Source organism: Cyrtonyx montezumae, unplaced genomic scaffold (assembly GCF_038088225.1).
Source record: "Cyrtonyx montezumae isolate F1298 unplaced genomic scaffold, pur_monq_1.0 scaffold_2, whole genome shotgun sequence".
NCBI classification, from domain to species: domain Eukaryota; kingdom Metazoa; phylum Chordata; class Aves; order Galliformes; family Odontophoridae; genus Cyrtonyx; species Cyrtonyx montezumae.
Genome location: NW_027071936.1, coordinates 37,808,547 through 37,824,436, shown reverse-complemented (window position 1 = coordinate 37,824,436; position 15,890 = coordinate 37,808,547).

Sequence of the window (15,890 nt, the reverse complement as noted above, 5' to 3'; positions counted from 1 at the left end):
TGCCTTCCCTTTAACCCTAACCAATAAGATCTATGTCAGCTACCCATCTTTCCCCAGGTGAAGCTCCATAGACTACAGCTGGTCTTTGATGTAGAGGGCAGCACCCCTCCCCCCCTTTTCCCGTCTGTTTTTCCTGAAGATTTAATACCTGTCTATTCCTACATTCCCACATCTCAGTGATGCCAATGATGTTGTAAGCCCTGTAGGCACACACATGCCTACAGTTCTTGATTGTTCCCCATGCTCTGTGCATTAGAGTACAGGCATTAAAATTGGGCCTTTCTGGAATTCTTTCCATGCGAGCCTAGGTGCACAGAGATGGACGAGCATTCGTTTTCCTTCCTTTTGTAACATTATCTTGTTTGAGCTTGTCCCTTTGCCTTTACAGCATTCTTTTCTGCCTTAAAAAAAAATCAAATAAAAAAGCACTGGAAAAACCTAAGCTTGATGTGTTCAACCTTCACCCCCATTTAAGTTGTTAACAAAACTCTGTTGACAGTAGAGCAGAAGGGTTTCACCCAGTGCATCCAATTTTCTTTTAGCATAACTCCACTGAAGAAAAATGAGTTATACTGGATAACTCATAAGCCATTTAGAAAACAGCATGAACACTGAGGTGACAAAGCCAGCTGATGATGCTCATTTGCCCAAGGTAGGAAAAATGAAAGCAGCTGTGTAAAGTTGTAGAAAGACCTCTGGCACTGACTGACAGATGAAAGGGCTAGCAACACTGAATGTAGATAAAGGTATAGAGGTATAGTAGTATGCAAGAGAAAAAGAAAAAAAACACAATTTTAACTCCATATACACAAAAATAGGCTCAGATCTGACAGTTCACTGCCTAGGAAAGTGATCTTGTCATTAGATAGTTCTAGAAATTACCAGATGTGGAGGAGGTTGTGAACTGTTACAGCAGGAAGCAGAACAAAACAGGGAATATTGTATGCTCCTATACAAGCTCTACTCTGGGTTGCCTTGCTACCTTTTCAGTCTTTCCTCTGAAATATACAGGGGAAATAAACCAACGCAGAAGAGCAATAAGGATGGTCAGATATACAGAATCACATCAGAAATTAATACAGCACTTCTCCCTAGAAAAATTCAACTGTGAAGTTCATTATAAAGCTTTAAAAATTCTGAGAACACAAGGTATATACACATGGATCATAGATTCATGAATAAATTTAATATAACAACTGGTGGCACCAGAATGAAGTTCGCAAGTAAGCAAAAAGCAGCAAAGGCTGCTTTGCACCTACCTAATTGGGCAGTAGCATGCATTTCCATGGGGTGTCATATTAGCTAAAATGTAAAGTGCACATATTTCTGAAGACTAATAAGCAAAATTAAAAGCAAATTGGGAGATATTACAAAAATATACAAACTTCTTGTTCAAAGAATCCATCAATATTTGTACATTTTACCATCCTACTTGCTTACCCTCTTTTATATTCTTTCCTCTCCCACTGCTACCAGCCACTGCCCATACCATGGCACGATGACGTTTCTGAAAGGCTCTTACCTGCTTCTTCTGGTGATGAGAACACCTGCAGTACAGCTTCTCTTCTTCATCACCAGTATGCTTGGCAATAAGCCCATGTTGAGATATTCCATAAAAATAGAAGCTGGAAAAAAGCCAAATAAAAGCAAATTCAGTGAGGGAAACAACTGCTAGCTCCTCAGGCTGCCATCAGCAAGGTTGAGTGGAATTAGATGCAGGAAAAGAAGAGTTGGGGAGACTGCTGGGTTCTGACCTGCCTTGGTTTGACTTGGCCTAACCTGCTGGTGTTGGCTGCTCCTCACCCATGCAGGTAACTCCTGCAAAACCCAAGACAACCTGCTTTCTGTTCTGCCCAGTGCTAAATAAGACATAGCAGATGCTGTTTGGATTTTCAGTGCTGTCCCGAATACAGTGCTGAGCACAAACATCATGAATAGACAGGCAGGTCAGTAAGAAGAGGATCATTAACTGCAGCACCTCAAAGCCTTTCAGAACCTAATATACACCAAAAACTAGAGCCATCTATGTTTGAAATGCTAACAAGCACATTTTGTCCCAAAAGCCTTAGTTTTGTTCCTTTCTCTCAGCACCTAAGAACAAATATATGTACCTGAACCCAACAGATTGTGAGGCCATCCATTAGTTGTTGCAAGGAGAGAGAAAGGAAGGACATGATAACCTTGTTTTTGGAAATAAACAGAAATCCATGAATGCCTACCTATATCCTGCTAGTTCACTTATCACTTGCTTTTTATTTGGAGTAGTTATATAACAAACAAATGAAAAATTGCTCTAAATTGATGTGCTGGATTACAACCACACCATTTTCCTAGCACCTTTTGTTCAGCTTGTATTTTTCCATTTTTTGGGCAGCAATCCGCTTTTCACCAGCTGCTTTCTTGAGTGAAGGAGCTGTGAGGTTGTGGGGTGGGCTCATCCTCACACATGCGGCTGCCTGCAGGAAGCACCAGCAGGTGGGGAAGCACAGAACAGAGATGGAAAATTTCTGGCTTCCTTCTGCCTAATTGTCTTTTGATGACTGGACTACTAGCTAGCTTGCCCATCAACTGCTCTCAATGGCAAAATAGGCCCCATGAATCAGGCACATCATCTCAGCAGGACCTAGTTGTTTCGAAAACTGAAATACAAAATTTAATAATCCTTCAGGCCAGATCCCCAGCTAATGTAGAAAAGCATAGTTGCACTGACGTGCATGTACATCAACTGGCTTTAGGTGAGGATCTGGCTGGCTGTTCATAAGCTTGGTAGAAACAAGCCTTTACCTACGCAGTATTACAGGGGCAGGGAAATCCTACACACCCACTGCATGCCATAGTTCTCAGAGCTTTGAGCTGATTTGAAGAAACTCAATTAGAGAAAGTGTCCTAGATGCAAAACGATCTGTAATTCATCACATGTTGCACACAGGTAGTCGGCACTGAAAAATGCATGAGCTCTGCTGAGTTGTTGGAGGCATAAGAATAGTGGATTGCAGCAGCTCATATCCCATACCTCCTCCTTCTCTCTATTCTCAAGTTCTTGGTGGTGAGTTGTAAGCAGAGTGCTTGCTCCGCAGGGATTCCACATGGGTTCCCCCTACTGAAGTCCTACTGGAGGGTGGGAGTTGTCTTCCTGACAGAGACACCCATTTTATGTCAAGGTTAGTCTTCTGAGAAGTGACACATATGGGGCTAAAATCACTTTCCTGGGAACAGATTGGACCAGCTCTCCACCTTGAACTTGCAGTCCCTAGCTTCAATCGCGTTTCAAGAGCTTTTGAGGGCTACTAAAATAAAACACCTAAGCCAACCTATCAGGCACATATGGAACTTACTTGCTGGGATGAAGTCTGGCAGGATGCGTGTAAAGCCCAGTGTCTGGAAACCAAGTTTGGTGCTGGAAGTCTGAGTCTGGTCAGAACTGCTGGGTTTGTGCTGAGGCGTGAATCCAAGCATCTGAGAAACAATACAGAAGTGAGTCATTTTTAGGATCCCAAATATTCCAGATACAAGCTGAGCAAGGATATATCAGGGTAGCCATTTAGATGTCAGTTATGTTCCTTTTTTCACTCTTGACAGCATTTTTTTGTTAAGGGAAATCATTAATGGCTTGGCAATTACTTGTTATGTATGTTTAGGTGTACAGCTTCAGAAATTTTCCTAACTTGAAGCTAAATCTGAACCTTCTAGTGCAGTATATTTCACAAAACATTTCTGGGAATTTTTAACAAGGTCTCTGTCTCTACACTAACACCATGGCAGAGAAGCTACACGTAGAATGCTTTCTGAGCATGAACAAGGGCTGCTCTGAAAGTAATACCTGCCATGTTGTTAAATTGGCTCTTGATGTCAAAGATGGATGTTGGTGGTATGGCAGCTGTCATACCACAGAATGAAGAGCATCTCTATCAGCTCATCCTCATGAATTGGCTAATGGTGGTAACTATGTTGAAAAGTAGTGTTTTTTATCTGAGAATGTGCTACATCAACGGTACTAGTAAGCTCTTATTTATCTATTATTTTGATGGAAATAAATAGGAGGCATCACTTTCAGAGCAACCTAAGTACTTCACAGTAAGATAATACCACATCAACTGTAATTGATAGGAGAAAGAGACCTTTGAGACGTTGCTAGATGAAAAGTACAGCTGTGACATCAATTTTTGTGTGCACTATGTGTTGAATATTCAAAAACACTATCGGTTCTTTATCCTTGAAACAAAAGATCTTATGTTGGCATAATTGCAAGTATTTATTCAAAGTAGAGTTTACACTTTGAAGCACAAAAGTGAGTAGAAACCAAATAAGTGAGCTACAGCAAACACTATATGCTCTAATGCCATTTATTTAGAGTTGTCAATATATAGCAAGCTGCACCGTTAACTCAATCTCTCCAATATGATCATGCTCTCTGGGACATGCCATGTCTGGCAGATACTCTAAGAACAAAGTGATTCTATATCTGCATTGTGTATTGCCCTACAGATTGGTTCATGCATATTCAAGGTTGATTCCATTACATTATTAAACCCTAAATTATCTTCTTGCACATGGCATGCTAGAATGGCACTGTGAGAGAAAGCTTGGAAAATAATCAACGAGAAAAAGAAATCAAGGAAATAATTTGAAAAGTCCTTAAGGCAAAAAAACCAAAACTGCACAACCTAGCAAGCTCTATCTCCCTCCAGCCATGATTCCCCAAACCTTGCCAGTACAGAGATAAGAACTTAAAGGAAAAATGAGAAAGGTGTGTGTTTCTTGATATTTGTAGAAGTGATGACATCTTCAGGCTGGATCTAAATGATTGATTATAGGGAGGAAGAAGTCATGTTGTTTAAGAAATATGATGGGTATTTGGTATTGTTTGTGAATGTAACGTGGCAATTATAAGAACTGAGCTTGTTAATGGGTAGGGGGTCTAATCTTCTGCTTGTGGAGTAAGGTTTTAGGACTGCTTACAGAGAAAGCTTTTGCTGACATATGAATGTGTTCACTGCTACACTCAATTGACCTGGCTGCTCTAGGAGCAGCAGTGTAAGTCAACTGAACAAACCTCTCTTGAATCAATGCAGAAGGAAAGATGAACCTAATAGTCGATGCGAGTAGTTAGATGAACATGTACACGCAGACTCAGAAATACATCCTAGGCTTCTGATATCACTTCTTTTGATCTACAGCTCTGTTGATGTTTGAAGTAAAGCTAATGACACTGTTATGACATAAGGTAGTATCTGTGTCAGTGATGCTGCAGCTATTATCATCAAAATTAATACTGTTCATAGCTTAGAAAGATGATTTTAGTTCAATGTAGATTTTTCATTTAGTATCCAGAAAGGTATTAAAACAGACCTATTATTTTAAAGTAGTTATTTAGGGTAAGCAGTCCCCTTTAAAAGAAAGTCATAAATTGTGTATGTTCTCCTGCTGGCTATTAGCTTCTACTTAGTATATTCTGAATTGCTTTCCCAGAGTGAAATGCTTATGTGAGTCACAGTTCATAATATTGCTTATTCAGCTACATGTCTGTAATTTGAACTAATTGAGTCAAGTAATAGTGTCACAGGACTTTGGTGAAGACAGTTTCTGCTCTGCTCCTTGTTGTCAATTATCAACTCACACTAATCACTATTACTGTCAAAACAGACATCAGTGCTTGGCAGTATTTATCTTATTCCCAGTTCTCATTTCAAAAGACTCATTTAGATAGGGTATCTATTTTCCGTATTCATGCCTCGTTCCCACTATTCATACTGTTTTCATTCTCCATGCCATCCTTTTCTATATTAATTATAGCTCTCTTTCATTATTAGTTTTTAATTGACAGTGTACATCCTAATATTTTCAGCCGTTAACCATAAATGAAGTCTCCCTAGTTGTCTGTTTTTCTCTTCTCCACCTGATCCATCATTGCTGTAATAACCTCATCAGCTCTTTGGCTGCGTTATCTGTGCGTGCTGAAGATACTCAGAAGGCTCTCAGTGGAGGAGCACTAGATTGCCATTGTCCAAGCCATCAACATCATTTAAAATGTGAGAAAACAATGCCTAATTGTGGCTTTACTTTGCGTTAATCTGTGGAAGCTTTGAAATTTGTCTGTTGTTATGGTTGATGATGTAGTATCAGAGAAGATCTTGCAGCTGCTGCATATTGATATAGTAAATAAGATAAAACACCATTGCTGTTAAGGATGAGGCTTATTAATGAGAAGATGTAGAGTTTTTTCAAATCCCTGTTGTATTTCTGCATTTGCATTATTCTTATACTTCCTACAGCTCTCAGTATTTTATTTCCCTCATGATTCTTTGTTACCACTTTGATACACCTCGATATCTAGCTTTCTTCTATGTTTTAGTTCATGTCAGACTTCTCCTTTCCATGCTATACAAGCATTATTTTTCTTGTTCCTTATTTTTTAAACCTCTCTGTTTTTTGGTTCCCACCTTGCTCAGTGCCTTTCTACACTTCTATGATGCTTTCCACTTTCTAACACTTTCTTTTATCTCTTTTGTTTTTCTTTGTATGTTTTTTTCAGTTTTCTTTGTCCTCATTTTTCTCTTTGCCCCAAAGGCCTTTTCTTTATCGATTTGTTCAACATCTGATCAATAAGGTTTGCTAAGTCATTACATACATACTTGGGACATTATATGATTCTGTGATATTAAAAATCATTTATTATTATTATTACGAATCTTAGACCTTCCTACAAAGCAGAATAGTTTGTATTGATATTTTAATAGAATACAGTTTGAAGTCTAGGTGCAAACTGAAATATGATTTCTACAAGTTTAAGAGGTTACATTGCATTTGGTATTACAGGAACTGCTTCACAGACTAGCCTGCACAGGCTTGCAACTGTTGCAGAGAAGGCAGACTGAGGTTTCACACTAAATCAATGCAAATTTATTTGCTGAGCAGTTCAGAAGTTCAATGGGAAAGTTTCAGAATTTTATCAGAGCTCAACCTTCCTGCCAAATGCCAAAATGAATGTTATGTGGAAAGCTAGATTCATTTGGAAAATATGCCAGCACCTCAGAAAGTGTCATAAAAGAAATATCTGTCAATGCTTAATTATTTTCATAATGCTTCCAGATCCAGAGCTTCAGAGCTGAAACTCCCACCTTTGTTACACAGAAAGGAACCACAAAAATGGATGGCATATTGAGGAAATATTTCCATAGAAGGCAAAAGCAAACATAGTATGCTATTCCAGAGTTGATTGCCGAGTTCACGTTAGAGTCCCTCCTTATACAAGCTTTTCGTTTCTGGTTACTTATTTAAGAATACAGACTCTAAAAACATGCATTATAACAATAACTTAAACTCATCCAGGACCATGATTTAATACTCAGTAAGAAGAAACTGTTCACTTGAATTTAGAGAACACTATTAATTGGCCATGTTATGCAAAAGTAAAGTATAATCTGAAGAATATCTGAAGAAAATAAAGAATGTCATAAATAATGCAGAGATAAATGTGGTCAAGTATGTCACCCAACCTACAGTGCTCTTCCATCAGAGATATACTATACACTGCCTCATAACTGTTACTAAAGAAACAGTTTCTTCACATCTCTTTAACACCTCATTTTCATGAGGGGCATGACTGAAAACACTGCAATGCAATTTCTATTTTTTTTTACTTTCAGATCTGACCCACACCCTACATTCTGTCATATCTTTGCAGAAGACATCAGAGGCTCTCCCTCTAGCTGAACCATTTGCAACACAGGAGAGGCTGATGTGCACAGGATTTTACCAGCATTGGCATGTGGCTGAACTCAGCCCTCCTCAGGACCCCTGCCTGCAGGGCAAGACAGTGCTGTAGAGAATCTTCACCTCTGTGCGGCAGCTGGGAAGAAAGAGAGGATGCTACTGCAGTCACTGAACGCTGCAGTTCTTTCTCTCCAGGTCTTTCAGCATCAGTGATAGCTGAGGTGTACACAATGTGTATTTCACAGCATAATGGGAAGCTGGAAAAATAAGCCTGCAGTCAATCATGCCTTGCTTGTATGGAAAGTAGCTGCCTGAGGCTCTCACTGGCCTCCAAGCACTATTCTTAATTTCCCTCTGTACTTCAATAACCCCAGCACCCCAGAACTGTTGTACTCCCACAAAGAACTCACCTGACCTTATACAGCTTCTACTGGGTAGCCAGACAGCCTAAGTCTGAACTTTTTTCTGCAAGAGAGAAAATACTCTCAGCTCCCGCAGAAATATTCAAACACTGAATCAATCATTTGGCTGCATGAGTTCCTCCCCAGGGCAGCTACCTGTCTGCTTACTGGGAACTGCTACTCATAGCATTTTTCTAGTTTAATTTCTGTCGTGCCGTTTTTGCTAATGGTCAGTTTGTAAGAAAACCAGCTTGCAGGAACTGCATCAGTTCTCCTGGAATGTCACGATTGAGAAAGCCTAGGCAGAGCCAAAGGAGCCAGTGATAGACCACATAGTCCAGGAGACCAGACAAGCTCAGCTGTGGACTTCCCTACTTAATCAGTGCTGGAAGAAGCAAATGGCTAACATAACAAAATGGGAGAATTTCATGCTACTCTTCCCAAATAAAGCAGTTGTTACACATACTGGTAATCTTTGCTGCTGAAGTGACCTTTATAAGCATAGCAGAGGGATAATGAGATAAAATAGATTGGACAAAGGCTCTGGAGATTTAGTCCAAAGCTTCCAGTGTAATGTACCCTTTAGCAGCAAAGCTGGCTTAAAATATTCCTGGTTTTATCACCTTTGCTGTTTGTTCCTGCATCTATATCACCCCTAGAGTGCATCCTTCTCTCTGGGCTAATGTAGCGTTTTGGGGCATAGATTGAAATCATTTGAGTTACAAAATCTCTTGAGGAGGCAAATAAAAGTGACAAGAAAACAGGGATAAAACTTCTAGATAGCACCTTATTCAACTAGCATCCCCTCCTTTTGGGAGTTGAATTCTGGAAAATGCTTTGTGATCAATATATGAATTCTATTAGCTATTTAGGGATCATCTTTGAGACCTGAACTGTATGCTGCTAGCTTCATGCAGGACTTAGCCCCTGTGAACAAGTAGTGGTTTCCCAATCTGCACCTTTTAGGGGAATAAGAAATTAAGCAAGTCATACAAGAACCAAAGAGGGTAGCAGTGTCAGGTTTAAGTTATGAGCTCCTGAAAACTCTAAATAACACATTTGTCTCCAGATAGCAAAGCTACATTTTTATCAGTTTATCTGCAAGTCCTGGAATTTCCACCAGTTACCAGCTCAGTCTCCATTCACGTTCTATTTTAACAGGTTCAGATTATATATGTTGTACCTGCCTGCCTGTTTTCCTTCCCCATAATGAGCTGTAGCAACACCACTGAGTCTTGCGAGCTCCTTCTTGAAAGAAAAACAGCTTGCAGAAGTTAGAAACACGAGTGAAATGTTTAGCAAGCCCTGAGTCATTATCTCTGCAACCACAGGTCTAAAGGGCAATGTTATTATCGGTATTTTGCAAAGTGTTTATATATATATATATATATATATATAAAATATATTTTGTCAATTTGACCAAATAAGCATCAGATAATAAGGACCTGTCTAACAAAAATGCTGCAGCTATAGTACAATTTCTGTGATTTTTTTAGCAAGTTGGATGTTGAAGATTAGGCAATGCAGAACACTTTTTTTCCCTGTAATTACTCCTTCCTTCACTACACTTTTACTACAATTTCATGTGGTGTGGAAGGATGCTTTATTATTTTATCTGTTTCCTGTCAGAGATTGAAAGTTGGCTTACTTAAATGCCTCCCTTCTGGAAGTGAGGAGGAGAAAAGGGCCTGCTGGAAGCTTGACAGACATCCAGGCTGACAGGCGAGACATAGGAAAAATAGCACCTGACTGCTAAGATTTAAACTACAGCAGCCTAGAGGGAGGCCATCTCAGAAAAAAGTGAGGTGCAACATAAACACAAAAGCTGCACAGCATGGTGAGTGACAGATAGAAGTGTCAGCCTGTCCCACATAACGGGAACAAATGCTGCCATGAGGACTTGCCATGGTCTCACAGCAGCCACATCCCCACCTGGGTCTGATGCAAAGGAGGTCTCTGCTTGTCAAGACTGCTATCCATTTTATTTTTCAGGGTGACCTCCACAGCACTGACAGCTTCAGCCTGGGCCTGAAACACTAGTTTTGATACAAAGACCCTTATAGTTAAACGACATACCATAAAAGAAGGTAATTTATAAGTGTATAATACAAAGGACTGTGGATCACTATACGTCGACAGGAAATTCATGGATATCCTTCCCTGACATACCAATTTGGAGCCCATGCCTCTGGATGACTTCTCCCCTCCTTGTATTTTCTCCGAACAAGGATGTCATTTAAAGACAGACATAATAAAATTAATTTCTATCATCATCAAGGGCATGGCAGATGAAAAATGAGAACACAAGTTGAAATGAATATAAATATTAGATGCCAAAATATATCACTGTTCAGAATGCAGTAGGGACTGAGCATTGTGAAGTCCTGCATATATTCTGCACGTTGTGACAAAGTCATTTCTGTTTCTTTCAGGATGACAAATAACTCATAGAGTTCAACTACATAATCAGTTAACAGGTATAGGGTACAAATCTCAGTGAAAGAGTAGCATTTTTTTTTTGCTGGAAACATATAATCTGTGAGAACTTCTAAACCATGAAATGCAAAATGACGTTCATATAATTTCAGGATGGAAATTTAGAAAAAAAATCCTGTGATCAAAAATGAAAGATGAAATTTAAAGGGTTAATTTTCATAATGATTAAATATCTAATTCAGACATGAATTGTTATTTAGTATCTCTGAGACAAGAGAGTCTTATGATTGTACTTAAAATGAAATCATGTTGCTTTGGGTCTAAACAGAAGGATTTTCTTCATATTAATTTTGATTAACATTCAAGTTTGGCTATGACACAGGGTATGCATTTGGATTCCAGGAAGAAGGAAAAAAAAAAAGACTGAGCTGTGTTGTACACATTTTGCCAAGGAGTATGTAAGTAAGGTATCTGAGAAGGAGAATGTGCTTTTAATCTGTTTTATTCTTCTCTCTGCTGATACATATTCTTCTTTGTTAACCTTATTATAATATGATTTGTGAAAAACACCAAAGAACTTTAAACAAGCATTTGAAAACATCGTTTGACCCATGAACGGATCACATTAGGTTTTTTATGATCTGAATTTACTTAAATGCTGTCTCTGGTACAGCAGCACAAACAACAGAAAAAAAGAAAGTTAGAAATGATGATATGAATAGCAAAGATTTCTCATTTCTGAACTTACTATCAGATAAAGAATATCTGCATGCATTTAACCTGTATGCAGAATTACTCTGGAAGATATTAACGCATAAGAGAAAATACAGCAATGTATATCTTTAGGATGAGAAAGCTTAAGGTATCATTTTCCTTGTTATTTGTTTCACTGATTTAACTATCACTGGAGAGAGTTTAGAAAACTAAGGGGAGCTCAAGATCTGCGGGATCATCTTCAGGTTATCCTAAGTAAAATAATGAAGGTAGGGCAACACACGTAGGTAAGTGGTCTTGAAATGCAGTGTATTTGGCAGTGGGTCTAGTAAGGACCTTGTTGCAGGCTTTTTGGAGGTGATAGAGGTATAACCGTACAGATGTGTAGCACACTTTGTCAGCTCTGAAATTCTCTAAAAATTAGGCTGCTTGAGCAGAAATTGCATAAACAGCTTTTCTGTTTAATAGACTTTTTAAACCAAATCATCTTGCCCTATCCTCCAAGTAGCATGGGAGCCAGAGAGAAAAGGTGTTTGGTAAAGGTCTACATGAAAGCAGTTGGCTTATACACAGTAACATACAGTGTTAAAAGCAGAGGTAGCAAATTAGTGTTAAAGCAAAATGTAATATTGGGAATGATAAATTCTGTAACAAAATATGACTGTTATTGTGCAGAAATTTATATATATATAAATGAACCAACCTCAAATCACTGATATTTAGTTTAAAATGTCATTGCATTAATAACTCATGGATACTATGTGAATCTGATCTAGGTTCTTAAACCTGTTCCTAGCTGTAACAGGAAATAGTGTTCTGGTTATTGTTGCTTTGTTCTGTTTTTGTTCAATTATTATATTACAAGAGTTAAATAGAAAAAAAATGACTCATACACAGATAGCCTATATGAGAAATTATAGAGTGTGATTCAGAAGGTAAATTGAGTGCTGTTGTTTGACTTTTTATAACAAGGAGAATTGAACAGAATTGAAAAGTACCTTCAAATCACATTTGAATGATGGAAATACATTTTACTGTAACAAATTGTATTTACAACAGATATAGTAAGATCTTGGAAAAATAAGCCATAGTAATGGCAGAAGTGCAAACCCTTCACCACTGCTATTCATCTACAAATGGAAATCATGCAGCCTCCTTGAAATAAAGGCCTATTAAGAAATCATCATTCATCATCAGCCCTCATCAACCCAGGCAGCTGATAATCGAGGTTCTCTCTAACCTCTGTGTCAAAGTATAATTACTTAGACACTATCTCAGTTCAGAACCTTCCTTCTCTTCAAGTATTCTATCAGAATGGCAATTTAAAATGGGCTTGGACATGGAAGTAGTTCCAAGGCACTGCAGTGCTGACCACTCACAAAAAAAAAAGTGAACAAATGAGTGCACTCATTCTTCTGAAACTAAAATACTGGCATTCTTCAAGCATCAAATAAGAATAAGCAGAGCTTCAGGAGTGAGCAGAAGAGCTCCTGAGAAGCTCAGGGGCATTTTGCTGAGAGCCTTCACCAAGCTATGCTGAGACCCCAGAACAGCGGCACTCCTCACAAAGATGGTACAGACACAAACTCACACTGCTGCCTGTAGCTGGTTCCTCTTAGGACAGAGCAGCAAACAAAGCCTCTACTTGTACACCTTGTTTAATAACATAAAACATTGCCTATGCTTTCCCCACATTACTATGGCGGTAACGTGAAGATTTTAGCATTCCTGCTATACTGCTGTAGCTGCTTCTCAGCACTCACCACAGCAGAGACAACACCACAGAAGATTGTTTGCATAAATAATAACAAAAAAAAATATATAGATTCAGCTGGGTTGCTCCTTTTGTAAAGACATTACAGTTTACTCCCTCTCAATGTCTGGAGATGCAATTAAGATGACAAAGAGGATAAAGAGTAAGGTCACCAGCTACTGTCATCTCTCAGTTAGAAAACACATAAACACAAAATGTGTGAGAGTAGATGTCATTAGGCTTGCAGCAGAACCACAGTTGTGGGTGAGAGAAGGGAGAGCAGCTTTTAGAAAAGAGGTAGTATGTGTATAATACTGTTTTCCCTCAAAGCACCTGAACTTCACGAAGTACAAGATTACCGATACCAAATGAGGAGTAACTAAAAGTGGCCCTTGGTAAAAAGCACCTGTATTTTTGAAGTCAAAACCTTGGACTACATTTTCAGACAACTAAATATCCATGAAATACATATCTACACTGGGTATCTTGCAATTCAAGGTATTAATAAACCCACAGCAAACTGCCAACTGGAAAAGAAACAAAACAAAACTGTGTTTTGCAAACTTGTGCAGGAGGACACAAAGGAAACAATGCAGCACATATTTTCAGAGTTTTAATTTCTAACTGTGGTCATCAAGAGCACTGTCAGTTATGAACAGATATTTACTCAAACTTAAAAAAAAAACACTGAAAAATAAGTATCTCTATTCTGATGTAGGTAAGCCCATATTACCTACACAAATGCCTACAGATTCTTATGCAACTAATACGCAAAGTAATTCAGCATCACTGAAATTCTCAAGACTTCCTTCGTGCTCACATCGAGTAAGGAATATAAGAGCATATTTTAACACATTCCTCACGTCCATAGCAATATATCAATGAGACAGTGTCACTTATTCATGAACACATTTATCTCTATGCTCCTAAAGTAAGCATTGACATTCTAGAGATAAGAATTCAAAATTAGCATCTTCATATTTTTGACACCCACCTGCCATGTGTTATAGTGTTTCATTAGGTTTATGTAAAAAACAGAACTATTTATTTGTAATCTGACACTAAAAAAAAATCACAGTTTTTGTACATATATGACTCACAGGACTGCAATAAAATGTACAACAGAAGAGAAATCAATTGATAAATTATTATTTCAGGATCGCACATAAAAAGAAATTCTCTAGGAGAAAATAATGTGGTTGACTTTTTCAAGCTCCACTTAACTTAACCCTCATTTACAGTAGTATCCTGAAAAATGAATGCTACTGCATTTCAGAAACCAGCTGGTTTTCCAAACAACCACCTTAGATGAGGTAAAAATATACATACATTATAATTTTTAACTCAGTATTCTTGAAAGCATCAATCCTGATAAATCCTTTGCTTTGATAAGCAAACTGCATCTGGACAGTAATAGTTCATCAACAGAAGAGTGGCTGACATAAATAAACAAAACAGAAAAAATTATGCCTAGAAAGAACTTCATCTCATATCTGTAAGAATTGCATGATAAAGGACTGGAAACAATACAAGTTTTAGCAATGAAAGCAAGAGTAACAGAAAGCACTTGCCTTTCAAAAGCAGACACCAGCTACCATTTCAACCTGAAGGTCCCTGTGCCCTCCCTAACCTTGAATCCCCTAAGCTCTAAGGCTTACACCTGTGTTTGTCTGCTGCTGCCACACTCCTCAATCAGAGCAGCGAATCCTGCTCAGCTTCTCATTACCAAAAGAAAAAAAAAAAAGAATTTTATTGATTTTTCTCAGGCTATGGATCCCAGCTAGACAAAAAGATGTCTCTTAGCAATCTTGGATAAAGGTCCACCTCTACCACTTAAGAGTGTTTTCCCTCCTCAGCAGCTCTCCCTGTTTTTCCTCTCTCTCTAGTTCCCTTTGTGACTGGTGAAAATAGAAGAACAAAGGTGGAATCCATTATTAATTCAACTTAGGTAATAAATCACTTTATCACAGTTAAACAGTGAGAATATGCTGGGGCAGAAAGGCAGCTCAGTCCTATTCTAATCAAGTAACAGTCCTCCATTTACAGGGCTCACAAACAAGGTGCACATCAGTGCCTTGTTCTCAGCTTTGCCATAGTATGGGTGGCCTCCTATTCCAGGACTTGTGCATGGTTGCAATCAGCTGTACAAGGAGAAATAATTTTCTGTAGTAGCATCCCTTTTAGGCACAGTGGTCACAAAAGGTGAAGGTGCTTTTGGACAAAAGCAAATTCATGTCCTTGGCACAGTGAGGAAAGATTTCCCAGAGGAGTGGTACTGCAGCACTTAAGAAAAAACTACTGGTAAAATGGGAAAGAAAAAAAAAAAGAGAGAGAGGAAAAAAAGGAACTTTCCTGGGTAGAAAACAAGATTGAAATTACACCTGTAGTAGGAAGACTAATTTGGAATTCAGTACTTAGTGACAGCTTTCAGTTCCTGGCCTTCTTTGAGGCAGACTTTATCTGCTGCTCTAAGCTTGCTTTGAGGATGCTTACCCACTTTCAGGAGTTGCGTGGTTCTGCTTGTCCTTCAGGCACAAAATGGTGTGCATGCTATTCAGAGATCAGACGCTGCTGAAATCCGATGAATTAATAGTTTAATTCTACCCAACTACCCTTGAAGGAGCTTAGATTTCATGGAGGAATTTATATAAAAGGTTTGCTGCTTTTGAAATATTTTGTTTGGTTAAGGAAAAAACGCTTGCTTTTAAACACCCTTTTTTGTACCAGGTCACTACATCGCTTTTCCAGTGGGTTTTTTCCCTCTGCCCAGAAATCACATAGCAATCAAATCTTAATGCTTTCACCTCATTTGTATTGAATTTTCGGCTGAGTGCAGCATAGAGCAGTGCTGAGAGAAGCAGGCATTTTGAATG